Source organism: Papio anubis, chromosome 1 (assembly GCF_008728515.1).
Source record: "Papio anubis isolate 15944 chromosome 1, Panubis1.0, whole genome shotgun sequence".
NCBI lineage: Eukaryota > Metazoa > Chordata > Mammalia > Primates > Cercopithecidae > Papio > Papio anubis.
This window is the reverse complement of record NC_044976.1, coordinates 209,776,037-209,794,289: the sequence shown is the minus strand read 5'-3', so window position 1 is coordinate 209,794,289 and position 18,253 is coordinate 209,776,037. Positions and strand designations below refer to the sequence as shown.

At 39.7% G+C, this 18,253-nt stretch overlaps 1 protein-coding gene across 2 annotated transcripts in view; it reads right to left on the bottom strand.

The window, feature by feature from the left end:
- FMN2 (formin 2) overlaps positions 1-18,253 on the bottom strand; it is a 393,694-nt gene that overhangs the window by 131,211 nt on the left and 244,230 nt on the right. The gene's annotated exons all lie outside the window — the stretch shown is intronic.

Below are 18,253 nucleotides of genomic sequence, written 5' to 3'. Positions count from 1 at the left end.
AAGCACTCCAGTCCCAGCTGTGGAGGCTCCCATCTTTGACCTCCTCAATCCCAACTCTTCAGGGTACCCCTCCACGCCACTCAGGCCCCATTTGCAGCAGTAGTAACTCTCCTTAGAGGTCCAGGCCCAAGCCCCAGAGAGCTCTCTATCCAAAGTTCTAGATTCTTTGCTAACCCCAATCTCTTCACTGTATTCCCCTGGCCCTACGGATGGCAGCCACTTTCCACATTTTCCTCAGCATCCTCTTTCTGCATTTAACATCTTTCAACATGCGTTTAACTTCATTCTCTATGTTAAATTACTTCTATTAAAATAGTAAATGTGGTTTTTGTTTCCCCAGCTTCACACAGAACTAGTAGAAGGGGTAACCAAAATTAATGGATTATATTTCTCTAAGTACTCAACAGCTTTCCGACACTGGAAGTTATTTCTAATGTATTAATTGCTTATAAATAATATCTACTTGAATTGTTGACCATAAAATATGCCAGTTTCTCAGATTGTTTTTCCCAAATAAGTTTTATATTATTAGCACCGCCATGTGCAAATATATAAAGTCTTAAACATAGTTTGTTCTTCAATTAAATTTCTTATGTTCTTTAATGACACTTATTTTTGAATATGCTATTATACAATTTCTTCATAAAGTATAGGAAAGGCTGAACAATCACATATTTCACATTCATGGGGCCCAGATGACTGAATTTCAACTCAAATTCAAACATATTCCTGGGTGGTTGTCTATTTTTCTTTCCTCTTAAATACAATTATTAAAGATGTACTGTGGAGCATACATAACATGTGTGTAACATGTAAAGACTAAATGAACATTCACCTACTACATTTCCAGTTTAAGAAGCAGAACATAGCCAATGCTTTGGAAAAATTCAGTGTGTTCCTCTCTGTCCCTGTCTCAGGCCCAGAGGTAACTACAACCTTTAACTTTGTGTTTCTCATCCCCCTGCTATCCCTAAACAAGTGAAGTTGCCCTCCCTTATCCATGGGTTTGCTTCCTGTGGTTTCAGTTACCAATGGTTAAGCACAATCTGAAAATATTACAGCACTTTAAGAGGGAGAGAGAGAGACACCACATTTATATAACTTTTGTATACAAATAACATTTGTATACAACATTTGTATAACTTTTATTACAGTATATTGTTATAATTGTTTTTATTATTAGTAATTGTTATCAATCTCTTACTGAACCTAATTTATAAATTAAGTTTTATTCTGGCCTAATTATTAAGTATAATTAGGTATGTACGTATAAGAAAAACATAGTACATATAGAGTTTGGTGCTATCCATGGCTTGAGCCATTCACTGGGGGTCTTATTCCCCACAGATAAGGGGAAACTACTGTACTTGTCTATATATTTGAACTTTAAAAACGGAAATCACACTGTTCATATTTTTCCCACAACTTGCTCTTTCTCAAGCTTGTGTTAATAAGATTTATCCATTTTTAATGCAGGCAAATACAGTTCAATCAGTTTCACAGTTCAACAGATGTCCTTTGAAAGAAGATACCAAAATTCACTCAGCTATTATTTTGTTGAAAAATATCTGAGGGTTTTGGTGCTGCTGCTATCAGTATGAATGCCATTATGTATTTCACCTGGTCACCTGTGCACTGTAGTATATACCTAGGGGCCAAGTGCTGGGTCAGAGTATAGACATCTTTGACTTAATAAGATATTGCCATGGCCAGGTGTGGCGGTTCACGCCTGTAATCCCAGCACTTCGGGAGGCCGAGGCGGGTGGATCACTTGAGGCCAGGAGTTCGAGTACAGCCTGGCCAAAATAGCGAAACCCTGTCTCTACTAAAAATACAAAAATTAGCCAGTCATGGTGGTGCACACCTGTAATCCCAGATACTTGGGAGGCTGAGACAGGAGAATCACTTCAACCCAGGAGGCAGAGGTTGCAGGGAGCTGAGATCGGGCCACTGCACTCCAGCCTGAGTGACAGAGCAAGACTCTGTCTCAAAAACAAAACAACAAATAAAAAGATATTGCCAGATGGTTTCTCATGGGATCGAATCAATTTTCATTTCCATCACCAGTGTAAAAGCGTTCTCACTAATCTACATCTTTGCCAATATTTCACATTCTCTGACTTTTAACATTTTTGAAAAGAATAACAATCACCAGTGATACTGACCAAGATGAAATTCTCAGTATGATTTGAAAAGTTATTGACATTTACACTCTCATATTTAACATGTTGTCAGGCACTTCTGCAAATCACTGTTTATGTGGCTATCAGTGAATCTTTGTTAAGGTTCTCCTGTAGGGCAAGTTCATCAGACAGCTTTGCTGAAGAGGAATTATTTTAGCTAAGTATATTCATTTTAGCTGAATCATTTAGAAGAATGAGTAGAAGTTTGCCAATTAAAAATGGAAAAAGAAATGACTCGGTTATGGAGAATGAAACATTCTCATGAACTGTTGTAAATGACTATAATCTCACGGTAAACTTGTACCACATATGTGTAGACCATGCTTTCATGTGGTTTTTGTTTATACCAGGTCCCTGAAAGAAACAGAATCGTATGGCTTTGCATTAAACTAAGTTGGCTATTGCTCTAAAAGCAAACATTTTTGCAAAGTACACACTGTAACACAATCACAGATAATTTGTAAAATAAAATGTACCTTAACTCAAAATGACAGGGACGTAATCATCTGTAATTAGCTGTGGTTTTCACCAGGCAGCTGGGTCAGAACAGCAGGCAATCAGTAAAAAGGAGAAAATACAGTTTTGTTATGTTTTTCTTAATATATATAAATGGCATCAAATCTTAGAATTCAATGACTAATGACTTAAATGACTTGAAAAATTTTCTTAAATTATTAATTTTCCTCATTAATTCTCCTTTCTGATGGCAAAATCACCACCGAAAGTGAGAGGTGAAGCCAGCTGGATTTCCTGGGTTGAGTGGGGACTTGGAGAACTTTTCTGTCTAGTTAGAGGATTGTAAATGTACCAATCAACATTCTGTGTCTAGCTAAAGGATTGGAAATGCACCAATCAGCACTCTGTTAAAATGCACCAATTAGTGCTCTGTGTCTACATAATGGATTGTAAATGCACCAATCAGCACTCTGCAAAATGGACCAATCAACATTCTGTAAAACGGACCAATCAGCACTATGTAAAATGGACCAATCAGCAGGACGTGGGTGGGGCCAAATAAGGGAATAAAAGCTGGCCACCCGAGCCAGCAGCGGCAACCTGCTCAGGTCCCCTTCCATGCTGTGGAAGATTTGTTCTTTCACTCTTCATGATAAATCTTGTTGCTGCTCACTCTTTGGGTTCGCACTACCTTTATGAGCTGTCACATTCACTGCGAAGGTCTGCGGCTTTACTCCTGAAGTTAGCGAGACCACCATCCCACCAGGAGGAACAAACAACTCTGGATGCGCCACCTTTAAGAGCTGTAACACTCATTGCAAAGGTCTGTGGCTTCACTCCTGAAGTCAGCGAGACCATGAACCCACTGGAAGGAAGAAGCTCCAGACACATCTGAACATCTGAAGGAACAAACTCTGGACACACCATCTTTAAGAACTGTAATGCTCACCACGAGGGTCTGCGGCTTCATTCTTGAAGTCAGCGAGACCAAGAACCCACTGGAAGGAACCAATTCCAGACACATTTTGGCAACCACAAAGGGACTATCGACTATTGCCAAGCAGTGAGTACCATCGGACCCCTTTCACTTGCTATTCTGTCCTATTTTTCCTTAGAATTCAGGGGCTAAATACTGGGCACCTGTCGGCCAGTTAAAAGCAACTAGCGTGGCCACTGGACTACAGACACAGGTGTCAGGCTTTCTGGGAAAAGGCTCTCTAGTGTTGGTTTGCCTGGAACCAGCTTCCGCTTTTCCTGTACTTCTGGGCTGAGCCAAGGTTGACAGGGAGGAGAGCCATTTAGCTCTGGGATCTCGACAACAAATTGGTTGACCCTGCGGCCATAAGTGGAACTCTCAAAGTTACGTCGCCCAAGTGACACTTGCCCATATAGCCTATCTATCCTGACCTTTGTCTCCTGGGTCCTAATACCTGTCAGACAAACTTCCTCTTGCCTTTCTTCTCCGAGGCTAGTCCTGCTTCTAAAAACCACTCCCTGTCTCTGGTGCTTTTCTAGTTTCTCCTATAAGAATGATTTCTAGTATAAACTTCAGGACTCTGTTACCTTCTTTAGGCTCCCAGGCTCACCAATCAGAAAGACATAATTTTTGCCCAAAGCCCCATCATAGGGGCGGGGGTCACTATCTGGAATTTTAGGATCCCTCCTCAGACTAGCAGGCCTGACAAAAGCTAATCCTCATGCTAGGATATGGGGAGCCTCAGAAATGATATCCTTTCTATTCCAGTGAGGACAAAAGGCGTCACTCTTCCAACCCTGGAGATCCCTTCCCTCCCTCAGGGTATGGCCCTCCACTTCATTTTTGGGGCATAACATCTTTTAGGACAGGGGCAAAGTCCCAATACTATCAGGAGAATGCTTAGGACTCTAACACATTTTCAAGAATGCATCAGTAAGGGCCACTAAATCCAATTTTTCTTGGTTCTCTTTGTGGTCTGGGAGTACAGGCAAGCGTGCAGGTTTTCGAGAACGAGTCGGTAAGGACCACTAAATCCGACCTTCTTCATTCCTCCCTGTGGTCTAGGAGGAAAATGAGTGTTTCTGCTGCTGGGTCAGTGAGCACAACTATTCCTATCAGCAGGGTCCAGGGACCGTTGCAGGTTCTTGGGCAAGAGGTGTTTCTGCTGCTGCGTTGGTGAGTGCAACTATTCCGATCAGCAGGGTCCAGGGACTGTTGCAGATTCTTGGGCAGGGGGAGAAACAAACAAACCAAAACTGTGGGCGATTTTGTCTTTCAGATGGGAAACACAGGTATCAACAGGCTCACCCTTGAAATGCATCCTAAGCCATTGGGACCAATTTGACCAGCAAACCCTGAAAAAGAGGTGATTCATTTTTTTCTGCACTACGGCTTGGCCCCAATACTCTCTCTGATGGGGAAAAATGGCCACCTGAGGGAAGTATAAATTACAACACTATCCTGCAGCTTGACCTTTTCTGTAAGAGGGAAGGCAAATGGAGTGAAATACCTTATGTCCAAGCTTTCTTTTCATTGAAAGAGAATCCACAACTATGTAAAGTTTGTAATTTACATCCCACAGTCCCACAGAAGGACCTCTCAGCTTACCCCAATATCCTAGCCTCCCTATAGCTCCCCTTCCTATTAATGATAAGCCTCCTCTAATCTCCCCTACCCAGAAGGAAACAAGGAAAGAAATCTCCAAGGGACCACAGAAGCCCCGGGCTATCAGTTATGTACCCTTCAAGCTGTAGTGGGAGGGGAATTTGGCCCAAACTGGGTACATGTCCCCTTCTCCCTCTCTGATTTAAAGCAGATCAAGGCAGATGCGGGGAAGTTTTCAGATTATCCTGATAGGTACACAGATGTCCTACAGGGTCTAGAGCAAACCTTCGATCTCACTTGGAGAGATGTCATGCTATTGTTAGATCAAATCCTGGCCTTTAATGAAAAGAATGTGGCTTTAGTTGCAGCCAGAGAGTTTGGAGATACCTGGTGTCTTACTCAAGTAAATGATAGAATGACAGCAAGAAAGGGACAAATTCCCTACCGGTCAGCAAGCCATCCCCAGTATGGATGCCCAATGGGACCTTGACTCAGATCATAGGGACTGGAGTTGCAAACATCTGTTGACCTGTGTTCTATAAGGACTAAGGAGAATTAGGAAAAAGCCCATGAATTATTCAATGATGTCTACCATAACTCAGGGAAAGAAAGAAAATCCTTCTGCCTTCCTCAAGCAGCTAACGGAGGCCTTAAGAAAATATACTCCCTTGTCATCTGAATCACTTGAGGGTCAATTGATCCTAAAAGATAAGTTTATTTCCCAGTCAGCCACAGATATCAGGAGAAAGCTCCAAAAGCGAGCCCTGTACCCTGAAAAAAATCTGGAGGCATTATTAAACCTGGCAACCTTGGTGTTCTATAATAGGTACCAAGAGGAACAGGTCAAAAGGAAAAGCAAGATCAGAGAAAGGCCACAGCCTTAGTCATGGCCCTCAGACAAACAAACTTTGGTGGTTCAGAGAGGACAGAAAATGGAGCAGGCCAATCACCTGGTAGCGTTTGTTACCAGTGTGGTTTACAAGGACACCTTAAAAAAGATTGTCCAACAAGAAGCAAACTACCCCCTTGCCCATGTCCACTATGCAGAGGCAATCACTGGAAGGTGCACTGCCCCAGAGGACAAAAGTTCTCTGGGTCAGAAGCCCCCAACCAGATGATCCAACAACAGGACTGAAGGTGCCTAGGGCAAGTGCCAGTTCATGTCATCACCCTCACTGAGCTCCAGGTACGTTTAACCATTAGGGTCAGGAAACTGACTTCCTCCTGGACACTGGCGCAGCTTTCTCAGTGTTAATCTCCTGTCCTGGACGACTGTTCTCATGATCTGTTACCATCCGAGGAATCCTGGGACAGCCTGTAACACTCACCATGAGGGTCCGTGGCTTCATTCCTGAAATCAGCAAGACCTCCTCAGTTGTAATTGGGAGACTTTGCTACAGATAGTAAGTATGCTTATCTAATCCTACATGCCCATGCTGCAATATGGAAAGAAAGGGAGTTCCTAACCTCTGGGGGAACCCCCATTAAATACCACAAGGAAATCATGGAGTTATTGCAAGCAGTGCAAAAACCTAAGGAGGTGGCAGTCTTACACTGCTGAAGCCATCAAAAAGGGAAAGGAGAGGGGAGAATAGCAGCATAAGTCGCTAGCAGAGGCAGTGAAAGAACAGCAGAAAGGAAAGAGAGAAAGAGACAGAAAGTCAGAGAGAGAGAGAGAGAAAGAGAGGAAGAGATAGAGACAAAGAGGGAGTCAGAAAGAGAGACACAAAGAAGAAGTCAAAGAGAAAGAAAGAGAGATGGAAGTAGTAAAGAAAAAACAGTGTACCCTATTCCTTTAAAAGCCAGGGTAAATTAAAAACCTATAATTGATAATTGAAGGTCTTCTCCATGACCCTTTAACACTCCAATACCACCTTGTTGTCAGTGTAAACAAGGGCATAGCCCGAAAGCACTGAGGCCACTGACAACCCTAGCCTTCCTATCAAAAATCCTTAGCCCAGGAGGTTTCCTATCAGGGGATCTAAATCTTAATTGATGACCATACAAATCTTCGACCAGATCTAGGAGGAACTCCCTTCAGGACAGGACAATAAATGGTTCCTCCTGGGCGATTAAGGGAAAAAGACACAATGGTTATTCAGTAAGTGATAAGGAAACTCTTATAGAAGCAGAGTTAGGAAAATTGCCTAATAATTGGTCTGCTCAAACCTGTGAGTTGTTTGCACTCAGCCAAGCCTTAAAGTACTTACAGTATTAGGAAGGAGCCAAATATACCAATTTTAAGTTAACATGGGCTGAATGAGGTCTTATTAATAGCAAAGAATAATTGAAATCCCAGACTTACAAGGTTTTCAACAAAAGTAAAGTTTGCTAAAAGTTAATAGGGTAACATGTATTATCCTACTACCACACACTCTCAAAGGACTTCTGAGACGGTTTGCAAGAAATAACAAAATCTATCCTTATTCTACCAATCAGCACTCTGTGTTTAGCTAAAGGATTGTAAACGTGCCAATCAGCACTCTATAAAAATGCACCAATCAGCGCTCTGTGTCTAGCTAAAGGATTGTAAACGCACCAATCAGCACTCTGTAAAATGGACCAATCAGCACTTTGTAAAATGGACCAATCAGCAGGACATGGGTAGAGCCAAACAAGGGAATAAAAGCTGGCCACCCAAGCCAGCAACAGCAACCCACTTGGGTCCCCTTCCACGCTGTGGAAGCTTTGTTCTTTCAATCTTCATGATAAATCTTGCTGCTGCTGCTCACTCTTTGGGTTTGCACTACCTTTATGAGCTGTAACATCACTGCAAAGGTCTGTGGCTTCACTCCTGAAGTCAGCGAGACTATGAACCCACCAGAAGGAAGAAGCTCTGGACACATTTAAACATTTGAAGGAAGAAACTCCGGACACACCATCTTTAAGAACTGTAACACTCACCAGGAGTGTCCGTGGCTTTGTTCTTGAAGTCAGCAAGACCAAGAACCCACCGGAAGGAACCAATTCCAGACACAAAAGTAATACATATTTTGAGATTAATAGTTTAAAAAAGTCAAAGAATACTGAAAAATGTTGATTTAGGTTGAGTACACATGCATGTTGTGTGGAGAAAGGATTGAGGAGAAAGATAAATACTTGAGGCTTGTCAACTGGAAAAAAAATCACACATGAAAATGTTTCTTTCAAATCTTCTGGAAAGAAATGCAAATATCTCAAACAGTAAAACATCACAGTAACCTACATACCACTGACTTGAAGGAAATCATGGAATGACACAATTTTATTAAGAAGCATTTATATGTTACATAGATTACAGAAAATTCTAAACAGTTACTATCTAGAACACTGATTGTCCCTAAAAATAAAAAGATTTGTTTAGCTCTTCCCAGCTCCTCTGTCTCCCTCCTTTGTCAAAATCACAATTGCTTCCAAACTGGTCTCACAAATTCTCCTCTTGCCAGAGCAGTACTTTCAAGACATAAATCATATCACTCCATTTCCCCCAATAGAATCTTTCAATGGCTGGATACTTGCATTTAGAGTAAAATGAAAATTCCTTATAAAGTATACACATTTGTAGAGCTTCTATAATCAGAAAACATTTTCTATCATCTAATGGTCACTGTGTTCTAAGAATGCTGGGGCCCTGGGACATTTCCTCTGCCTGAAATGCCTCTCTGCCTCCTCCTTCATTTCCTTTCCAACACCACCCCACTCCATCAAACACACACCCCTTGTTCACTCAGAATCTTCCTGCCTGTCTATGTGGGATTGATCTGCCCACTACCTACGTCTATGTCTTTACTGCTTTCCACTTCTCTTTACTCAGCCAGTATTTGAATCATGTCAGATTGCTCAAAATTCGAAGATACATTAATTTCATCTCATTGAACTTGGTGGCCCATCTATTCAAATTTTCTCCTATAAATTTTTTCATCTGGTAAAGTATTTATACTTCATGACTCAATTCTCATGGTACTACCTAACTCAAGCCTGTTCTAACCAATTAGATAGAATTAGGCTCACTCTCCACTCTGCCCCCTGCTCCTACTTTCTCATGGTTGTTACTGTACTTCAGTGCAATTATATTTGTATGTTTGTCTTCTCAACCTTCCCTGAAGGGTTCTGTGCAGTGAACCCCAAAAGGAAGTGGTGTTTGTGTTGAGCTAAAAGGGTGAGCTCTGGATCAGCTTCCTCAGGCCCAGATCCAGCCTCAGCTTGCACTATGTGACCTTTTGTAGGGTATTTACTATCTCTAACTTGCAGTTACCCAATCACTAAAGAGAGGATTAATGATCCTCTCTATGGCATAGGGATTAGATGAGCTAATACATGTAAAATAGTGATACAGAGTAGTCATAGCAAGTTACTTTGAAAGACATATCAGAATTACCAGCTGGCAGGCTTTTTCAAACCACATATGTGCACAATCTTCACCCTGGTTGTGAATTCTGCTGCAATGAGTCCCATCTCAGGTATGAATATTTTATATCTGTTAGATATATACCTGATATAAATTGAGAGACTTCTGGGATCAGGAACCAGTAAATAATCAAAGTCCAAATGGTTACAGGATGGGTGACTTTGCTCATGCTCTTTCCCATTCTTGAAATTCTATTTTTTTTTTTCCTCTTGGGAGAATTTGACAGATCTTTCTAAGTCCAATTTAAATATAATTTTCCAAGTATACCTAACAACTACTACTTCTGTGTTTCTATATAATGAAAAAAATTGTATACTGCATAGTGGTTATTCATATCATCAACGGTCCTCTTTTTAGTCTATGAGCTATGAGGAAAGAATCTACTTTTTATTTTCTGTTAATTTAATAAACATTTGTTACATGATTAAGGTATGAGATCATAATGTCTCTAAGATTCTATACTAATCTAAATTTCATACATTTTATTATTCTGTTTTACTTTAAGAAACAACTCACCCATTAAAATTAATCAGTTTTCCTTCTAGAAAGCATTTTTATAACATTTGGTAATATTGAGAACTTGAAAAAATGTTCATTGCCTTTGATCCAGTAATTATAAATCTGAATCTACATTAAAGAAACAACCAGAGATACAACTTTTAAAAGGGCTATGAATAAGAATGTCCAACATTATATACTTAAGAGTAGTGAAAACTGGGAGGAGTCTAATTTCCTACAAGAATCAAATTACTCACTAAATTACAGCACTTCATGAGACGAATTATGAAACCATCCTAAGCAGTTTTTGAAGTATATTAAATACTATGGAAAAATGTTTCTGCTATAATTTTCAGTGAGGAAAAATGTAAGATATAAAGGTGAATACAGAAGTCCAGTCAAACAGAACTTACAATGAATTTATAGCCTGAGCTTTTCCTCTGTTGAAAACACAGAGCAGTGAATGGTAACATATAAAGAGGAAACTAAGCAGACATAGTATGCTTTTAAAAAATGTAAATATCTCCTTGGACCAGAAATAGTAGAGGAGCCCAAGTTAATAAACAGGGCATAAGTAGAAGTCACCGAACTGTGATTGTGGAGGAATAAGATCTTGGCTTATGTGGGGACTGGGGATGGGAGAGAATAGATAGGAGGGAAAGGAACCAGTCTCTGTACTGGAAACCCAGAGTGGTAAGTGGTCTCCCAAACTCATGCAAGGAGGATGAAAACATCTACAATTCACGGCTTCCTAGGGCTGTAGCCCACATGCAACTCTATGCCTGGGGCAGCAAGAGTAACTAGCCAGAGCTTCCCAGACCAGACCCCAATCAGGTCATTCACTAGTGTGGAGACTGGATCTACAATAAACCTAATATGTCCACAGGGCAGGAGCTCCATGCTGCTGCTAGAAGCTTTGGTTGTGACTTGGGTACCAAAGGCAGGCCAAGTTAAAGCAATTGAAAAAAACATCAAAAGACAGTGAACGATTTTGGGGGTCAGGAGAAGGGACTCAGGGAGGGACACATTCCCTGATAGGTCTCTATCACAATTCTTCAACTCTGCAGTTGTAACACAAACACAGTCATAGCTAATATGTATATGATTGGCCGTGGCTGTGTTCCAACTGAATTTTATTTACAAAAGAGGACAGGTATAGCCCATAGGCCATAATTTCCTGACTTTTTTTTTTTTTTTTAAAGACTAGTCAAGTGCAGTAGTGAGAAGGGGGTAAAGAATAGAATGAACAGTTCAATCTGCAATTGTGAACTTGACACCTTTATAAAAATCATCATTCTAACACCACATAGGAAACTAGTGATTCTGAAGGACAACTTACAAAAATCACTAAGTGGAAGATGAATTCATTTCAGATGAAACAAAAGCTGAAAAGGACTTTAATATATTTTTACAAATATCAATGAGATAAAAGGAAGATAAATATCCAAAACAAGAATAAGAAATTAGAGGCAAAATGAATATGATAAAAACGTATTAGGAATCTTGGAAACAAGAATCATTATGATTTAAAGTAACTGCATTGATAACATAAACATTAGAATTAACGGAGTCAAGAGAGAATGAATGAACTAGAAGATAATGATGAGGAATGCATGAAGATAATAGCAAAAGGTGGAAGGTGATTTTAAACATATGAACGAGATGTTAGGAGACATGGGGATTAGATCAAGGGGCTAAAAGGGATTAGACCAATGTACATCTAAAAAGGAGTTTCAGGAAAAAAGAGAAAAGTGAAGTAATACTTGGGCAGACATAATAATTGGGCTGAGAAATTTTTCTACACATTAAGGAAGGCATCAGTATTTTAACAGGAAGCTCTAAATACAGAGCAATACAAAAAAATTTTAAAAGAATATATTCATACCATACATATCCAAGGAAAGCCAAAATGAATAAGGACAATAAGAAGATTATATAAGTCATCAGAGAGAAGACAGCTTATGTACAAAAAAATGAAAATTACTGACAACACATCTATCAGTAATAAGAGGTGCCAGAAGAAAACAAAAATATCTTCAAAATACTGATGAAAAGTCAGTCAGTCTAGAACTCTATTTCTGGTGAAACTATCATTCCAAAACAAGGGGGAACAATTTTTTTCAGTTTGAGATGGAGTCTTGCTCTGTCGCCCAGGCTGAAGTGCAGTGGTGCAATCTCCACTCACTGCAACCTCTGCCTTCCAGGTTCAAGCAATTCTCCTGCCTCAGCCTCCCGAGTAGCTGGCATTACAGGCGCCCACCACCATATCCGGCTCATTTTTGTATTTTTAGTAGAGACATGGTTTCACCATGTTGGTCAGGCTGGTCTTGAACTCCTGACCTCAAGCAATGCACCCGCCTTGGCCTCCCAAAGTGCTGGGATTACAGGCGTGAGTCACCACGCCTGGCCTGGACTAAGTTTAACACCCACCCACTCACACTGAAAGAACACCAAATGTGAAGCTCGGGGCGGTGGGGGTGGGGTGGGGAGCATGAGATGCAACAATGGTAGCACAGTAATTATTTAACTATATTCATAAATGTTATTACCTAATAATTATTAAACAGCAGTAATGTTTTTAAGAAAAATGACAGTACCCAAAGTCTGGAAAAAAATTGAAAAGAAAGTAGAAGGAGTTCAATTGCTAGTTAGAATGTTCTAAAACATTCATCTTATTTATAAGAATACACTACATAAATTTATAGCAAGTTATAAAATTGTATAGTTTACAAAATATGTTAACATTTAGGATTACCAAGTAAATTAACAGGAATACTGTGTACATTTTCTTAAATGTTATTGGAGGTGTTAGGAAGAGAATATTTAAAAATTTATCAAATAGACAATCAGAAAGAAAATATTATTAGAATATATGTAAATAAATAAAATTAAATTATCCTATTATAAACCAGAAAATGAGTGAACAAAAATTGCAATAATTATGTGCATCATGATCCCAATAGAATAATTCATATATGTATGCACATGCGATAAACACTCACCTACCAGATATAAACAGAACAAAATATAAGAATTATTTATCATTGAACTATAGAAATACAAATGTTTTCTTCTCTACATTTTTTGAGGTTGTCTAAAGTTCCTATGCTAAATAGATATTAATATTAAAATATAACTTAAAAATGGTAAAGATGGTAAATTTTATATTTTACTTCAATAAAATTATTTTAATTAAAAAAATCATAAAAGAGTAGTGTTGCCTTATCCATGGAGAATACCTTCCAAGATCCCCAGTGGGCCGGGCGCGGTGGCTCAAGCCTGTAATCCCAGCACTTTGGGAGGCTGAGACGGGCGGATCACAAGGTCAGGAGATCGAGACCATCCTGACTAACACGGTGAAACCCCGTCTCTACTAAAAAATACAAAAAACTAGCCGGGCGAGGTGGCGGGCGCCTGTGGTCCCAGCTACTCCGGAGGCTGAGGCAGGAGAATGGCGTAAACCCGGGAGGCGGAGCTTGCAGTGAGCTGAGATCCGGCCACTGCACTCCAGCCTGGGCGACAGAGCCAGACTCAGTCTCAAAAAAAAAAAAAAAAAAAAAAAAAAAAAAAAAAAAGATCCCCAGTGGATGCTTGGAGCAGCAGATGGTACTGAAACCTATATATACTATACTTTTTCCTATACATACATACCTATGCTATAGCTTAATTTATAAACTAGGCACAGTAAGAGATTAAAAATAATAATAATAGAACAATTATAACAATATACTCTAAAAGTTCCATGCATGTGGTCTCTCTGTCTCAAAACATTTTATCATACTATACTCACCCTTTTTGTGATCTGTTGGTCTGATAACCAAGATGGCTCCTAAGTCAGGGGTCCTCAGCCCCTAGGCCACAGATGGGTACTGGTCTGTGGCCTGTTAGGAGCCAGGCGACCCAGCAGGAGGTGAGTGGCCAGCGAGCAAGCAAAGCTTCATCTCTATTTACAGCCGCTCCTCATCACAAGCATTACCGCCTGAGCTCTGCCTCCTGTCAGATCAGCGGCAGCGTTAGACTCTCATAGGAGCCAGAACCCTACTGTGAACTGCGCATGTGTGGGATCTAGGGTGTATGCTCCTTAGGAGAATCTAATGTCTGATGATCTGTGACTGCCTCCCATCACCCCCAGATGGGACCATCTAGCTGCAGAAAAAGAAGTTTAGGGCTTCCACTGATTCTACATTATGGTGAGTTGTATAATTACTTCATTATATATTACAATGTAATTATAATAGATGTAAAGTGCACAATAAATGCAATGCGCTTGAATCATCCTGAAACCATCTCCCTGGCTTGTCCATGGAAAAACTGTCTTCCATGAAACTGGTCCCTATTGCCAAAAAGCTTGGGTTCGTAAGTGACGAACAGGTGGGTAGTGTATACAGCAAGAATATGCTGAACTAAGCGAGGATCCACGTGCCAGAAGGGATGAAGGCAGAGGGCGGGAGAGTTCATCATACCACTCAGAACGGTGCCCAATGCAAAACATATGAATTGTTTATTTCTGAAATTTTCCCCAATATTTTTGGATCAAGGTTGACTATGGGTAACTGAAACCAAGGAAAGTAAAGAATTGGACGGGTGGGGAGGACTACTGTAAAATGTTAGTTTTAAAAAAGCTTATTTGTTTCCTCTCCTCAAACATAAGGGGAAAAAAGGAAATATCAGAAATGAACAATTTACATGTAATAGTTACAAAGTAGTAGCTGTAAGCCAAAGATAAAATATAGACAAAATTGAGAACTGGTTTTTCCTATAAATCTCTGGACATGGACATTGCTTCCACTTGAAGGTATAGTTAATGAATTTTAAACGTGTTTTCAACTCAGATATTGAAAAGAGAGAGAGAGAGTGTGTGACTGCAGGGAGGAAGAACAGAAAGAAAGAGGATACAGAGAAGAACTTGCATGAGAACATTTTCCTCCAGTTCCGGTAACTTAATTACTCAATGCTCTGTGCATGTTGAGTTGATTTAAGTCATGTGGCAAATGCTACAATTCCTATTCAAGAAATGCACTGGAACAGAGTCATCATTTGGCATGACTACATCAAGGAAAGCTGCTGACAGCCAGAAGAGATCAAAAGCAGATCAGGTTGCTTAATGAACTACAAGTCACTGAGCTAAGAAAGCCAGGGAAGCACCCTGAGGAAATATGGAAATCTTGGGAGTGAGCAGAGAAACTAAACACAGTGGATGTTATTATAAAATGCTAAAATGAGATTCAGTTGTCTCATTAAAATGTCTGAGCCATAACACATTATTTTTCAGCCTTTCCTTAGAAATAAAAACCAAGTCTCTAAGCAGAAACAGAAATGCTAGAGCCAGTAGATGAGCTACTATGATTATTGCTTATCTGTCTTTATCAAACTAATCACACTGCTTATTCTATGTTTACCTTATTATGAATGGCCAAGATTTATTGGATATTTATTGTATGAAAGGTATTGAGAGAAATGCTTTATATATATTATCTTATTTTCTAAACCTTTTATAACAACTTGCCTTTGGGGAACAAAATGTGGCTGTATGAATCCTCTTAAATGAACGCCCTCACTTGATCATGTAGAAGGAATCATTTTTGTCAGGAGTTCGAGACCAGCCTGGCCAACAAGGCAAAACCCTGTCTCTACTAGAAACACAAAAAATTAGCTGGAAGTGGTGGCATGTGCCTGTAATCCCAGCTACTCGCGAGGCTGAGGCAAAAGAATTGCTTGAACCCAGGAGGTGGGGAGGCGGAGGTTGCAGTGAGCCGAGATTGTGCCACTGCACTCCAATCTGGGCAACAGAGCAAGACTGTCAAAAAAAAAAAAAAAAAAAGAAAGAAAAGAAAAGAAAAGAAAAAGAATCATTTTTAATAGGCTACTTTGATCAAAGTAGACATTATTTCAAAGTAATTGTTCCTAAAATAACATAATCCAATAATTTTCCATTTGACTCCCATTTAGTCAGATGGACATACATATCTATTTATATCCCTCTCATTCCTAAAAAGGACATGAGGCAGATTTCATGCATTGTTGATATGAAATTCTACATTTGGATATATCTTCATTTCCCAGTAACTGAATTTATATTTCAGTCCATAAGATTTCCTTCCTCGTATCATAAAACATGTTGTTTTTCATGGAAAACCCCACATTTTAGAAAAGCAAAAAAAAAAAATGAGGTAAATTATGATTTGTCAGTTTTTAATCCTCAGAGTTGGACAGCTTTGTAAATAGCTCTTTGAGCTGATTCCATTTTTTAAGAAGAGTAATATATAATTACATTATTTCATCAACTATAGTATCATTTCTCCAACCTTCCCTGTAAGCTCCTCAAAGGTAAATGCCATTTTTCTGTTACTAACACAGTACCCCAGCCTTGCATTTCTCAAAATATGTTTCAGTGACTACAGAACACACCAGAGATTCTGTGAAAAAAGTGCTCTGTAATGAATGGGACAATTGCAAACCCCCCTATATTTTGGTTTTTTTTTTTTTTGGAGGATACCATGAAGTCCTTTTAACTTTAACTTAGCAGTTTCTACATTCATTTGGTCATGAGACTCCCCATTTCAACAAACTCTATCAAATTGTAACAAGCTGTGTTCAGACTGAGGAAAATACTGTGCCAGGCAAATGTGATCATTGTTGACCAAGGGCACAGGTCTGATGATATCTGAAAGATAAGTTCATCTTTCCCTGATATAAAGTGTAAACCTTCAGGGTTAAAATCCTCTCTTTAAACTCTGAGGTACTCAAAAATTGCTAAGATGCTCCTTCCATATCTCATCTTCTGTGCTACCAAATGTAGGCACCTAGCACTTGGAGTTGGCAAATGCAGATGTCAAAATAGTATTCAGAGGCGCTGGCTGCTTGTCTTTTTCTTTCTTTCTTTCTTTCTTTCTTTTTTTTTTTTTTTTTTTGAGATGGAGTTTCGCTCTTGTTGCCCAGGCTGAAGTATAATGGTGTAATCTCGGCTCACTGCAACCTCCACCTCCTGGGTTCAAGCAATTCTCCTGCCTCAGCCTCTCAAGTAACTGGGATTACAGGCATGCGGCACCATGCCTGGCTACTTTGTATTTTTAGTAGAGACGGGGTTTCTTCATATTGGTCAGGCTGGTCAAGAACTGCCAACTTTAGGTGATCCGCCTGCCTCGGCCTCCCAAAGTGCTGGGATTACAAGTGTGAGCCACCGTGCCCAGCTGGCTGCTTGTCCTTTTCAAGCCCGCTATCTAGTGTTAGGTAGGTCTTTCTTTTTAGCTCCAAGTCTTGCGAGAACTTGCCATTTTCATAGTTACATGTATATTTAATGCCTATAGTAAGAAGTTGTGTATTTATCTTAAGGAAGTGGGATAACATTCCAAAGTGATGCGACTCCAGAAAGCAAACATAAATCCTGATATCCCGATAATAGGGTCACCCATTCCGCTCCTTTATCAGATCACCTGTAAACTATGAAATCCCACTTTACGAGACTGAACTATTGATTGAAGTGGGAAGTGTTTTCCAGATGCCCCAGAAATGCCTCTAGCACCACCTCATAGTGTGTGTAAATTTCATAAGCAAACCAAGATGCCTGTCTTCGGGTTGAAGTGTAATACTATAGCATGAGTGTTTTCTTTCTGTTGCTTTAAGAATTCATTCTTAGCTTAAAATGCACAGTACCAAGATTATACAAATGTAATATAGTTTTATTTATTATTATTGTTGTACGAAAAACAGAGCAAGTCAAGGCAGTCTTTCTTGGCCTCAGCCAATGAGCACCAACTTGTAAGGCTCCAACAGGGTATGTCTAGGTGACAGAATTTCAGCCCTCTTCAACAGCGATGACTGTAACCTTTGTGGATCCACAGCACCTAGCAAATGTCTGATAGGAGCCAGGTCCATAATAAATGTTGTTGAATATATAAGAACTGTAAGCAGACTACATAATGTCTCTATGCTCACTGAAATCCATTTTAAAATATCTGTGACTAGAATATAACAACTCGATGAATTTGATTACAGATCAGTATCTTTGGATAAACATATCTCAAAATTGGGAGTCTCTTAAAAAGTTCTATGTTTTTTGGTGTCTGGACAGGGGTAACCAGGCTTTTTCTTCTCGTATAGTAACACAATATCAAATGAAAAGCTCAGGTAAATGTATTTACTCCTTAT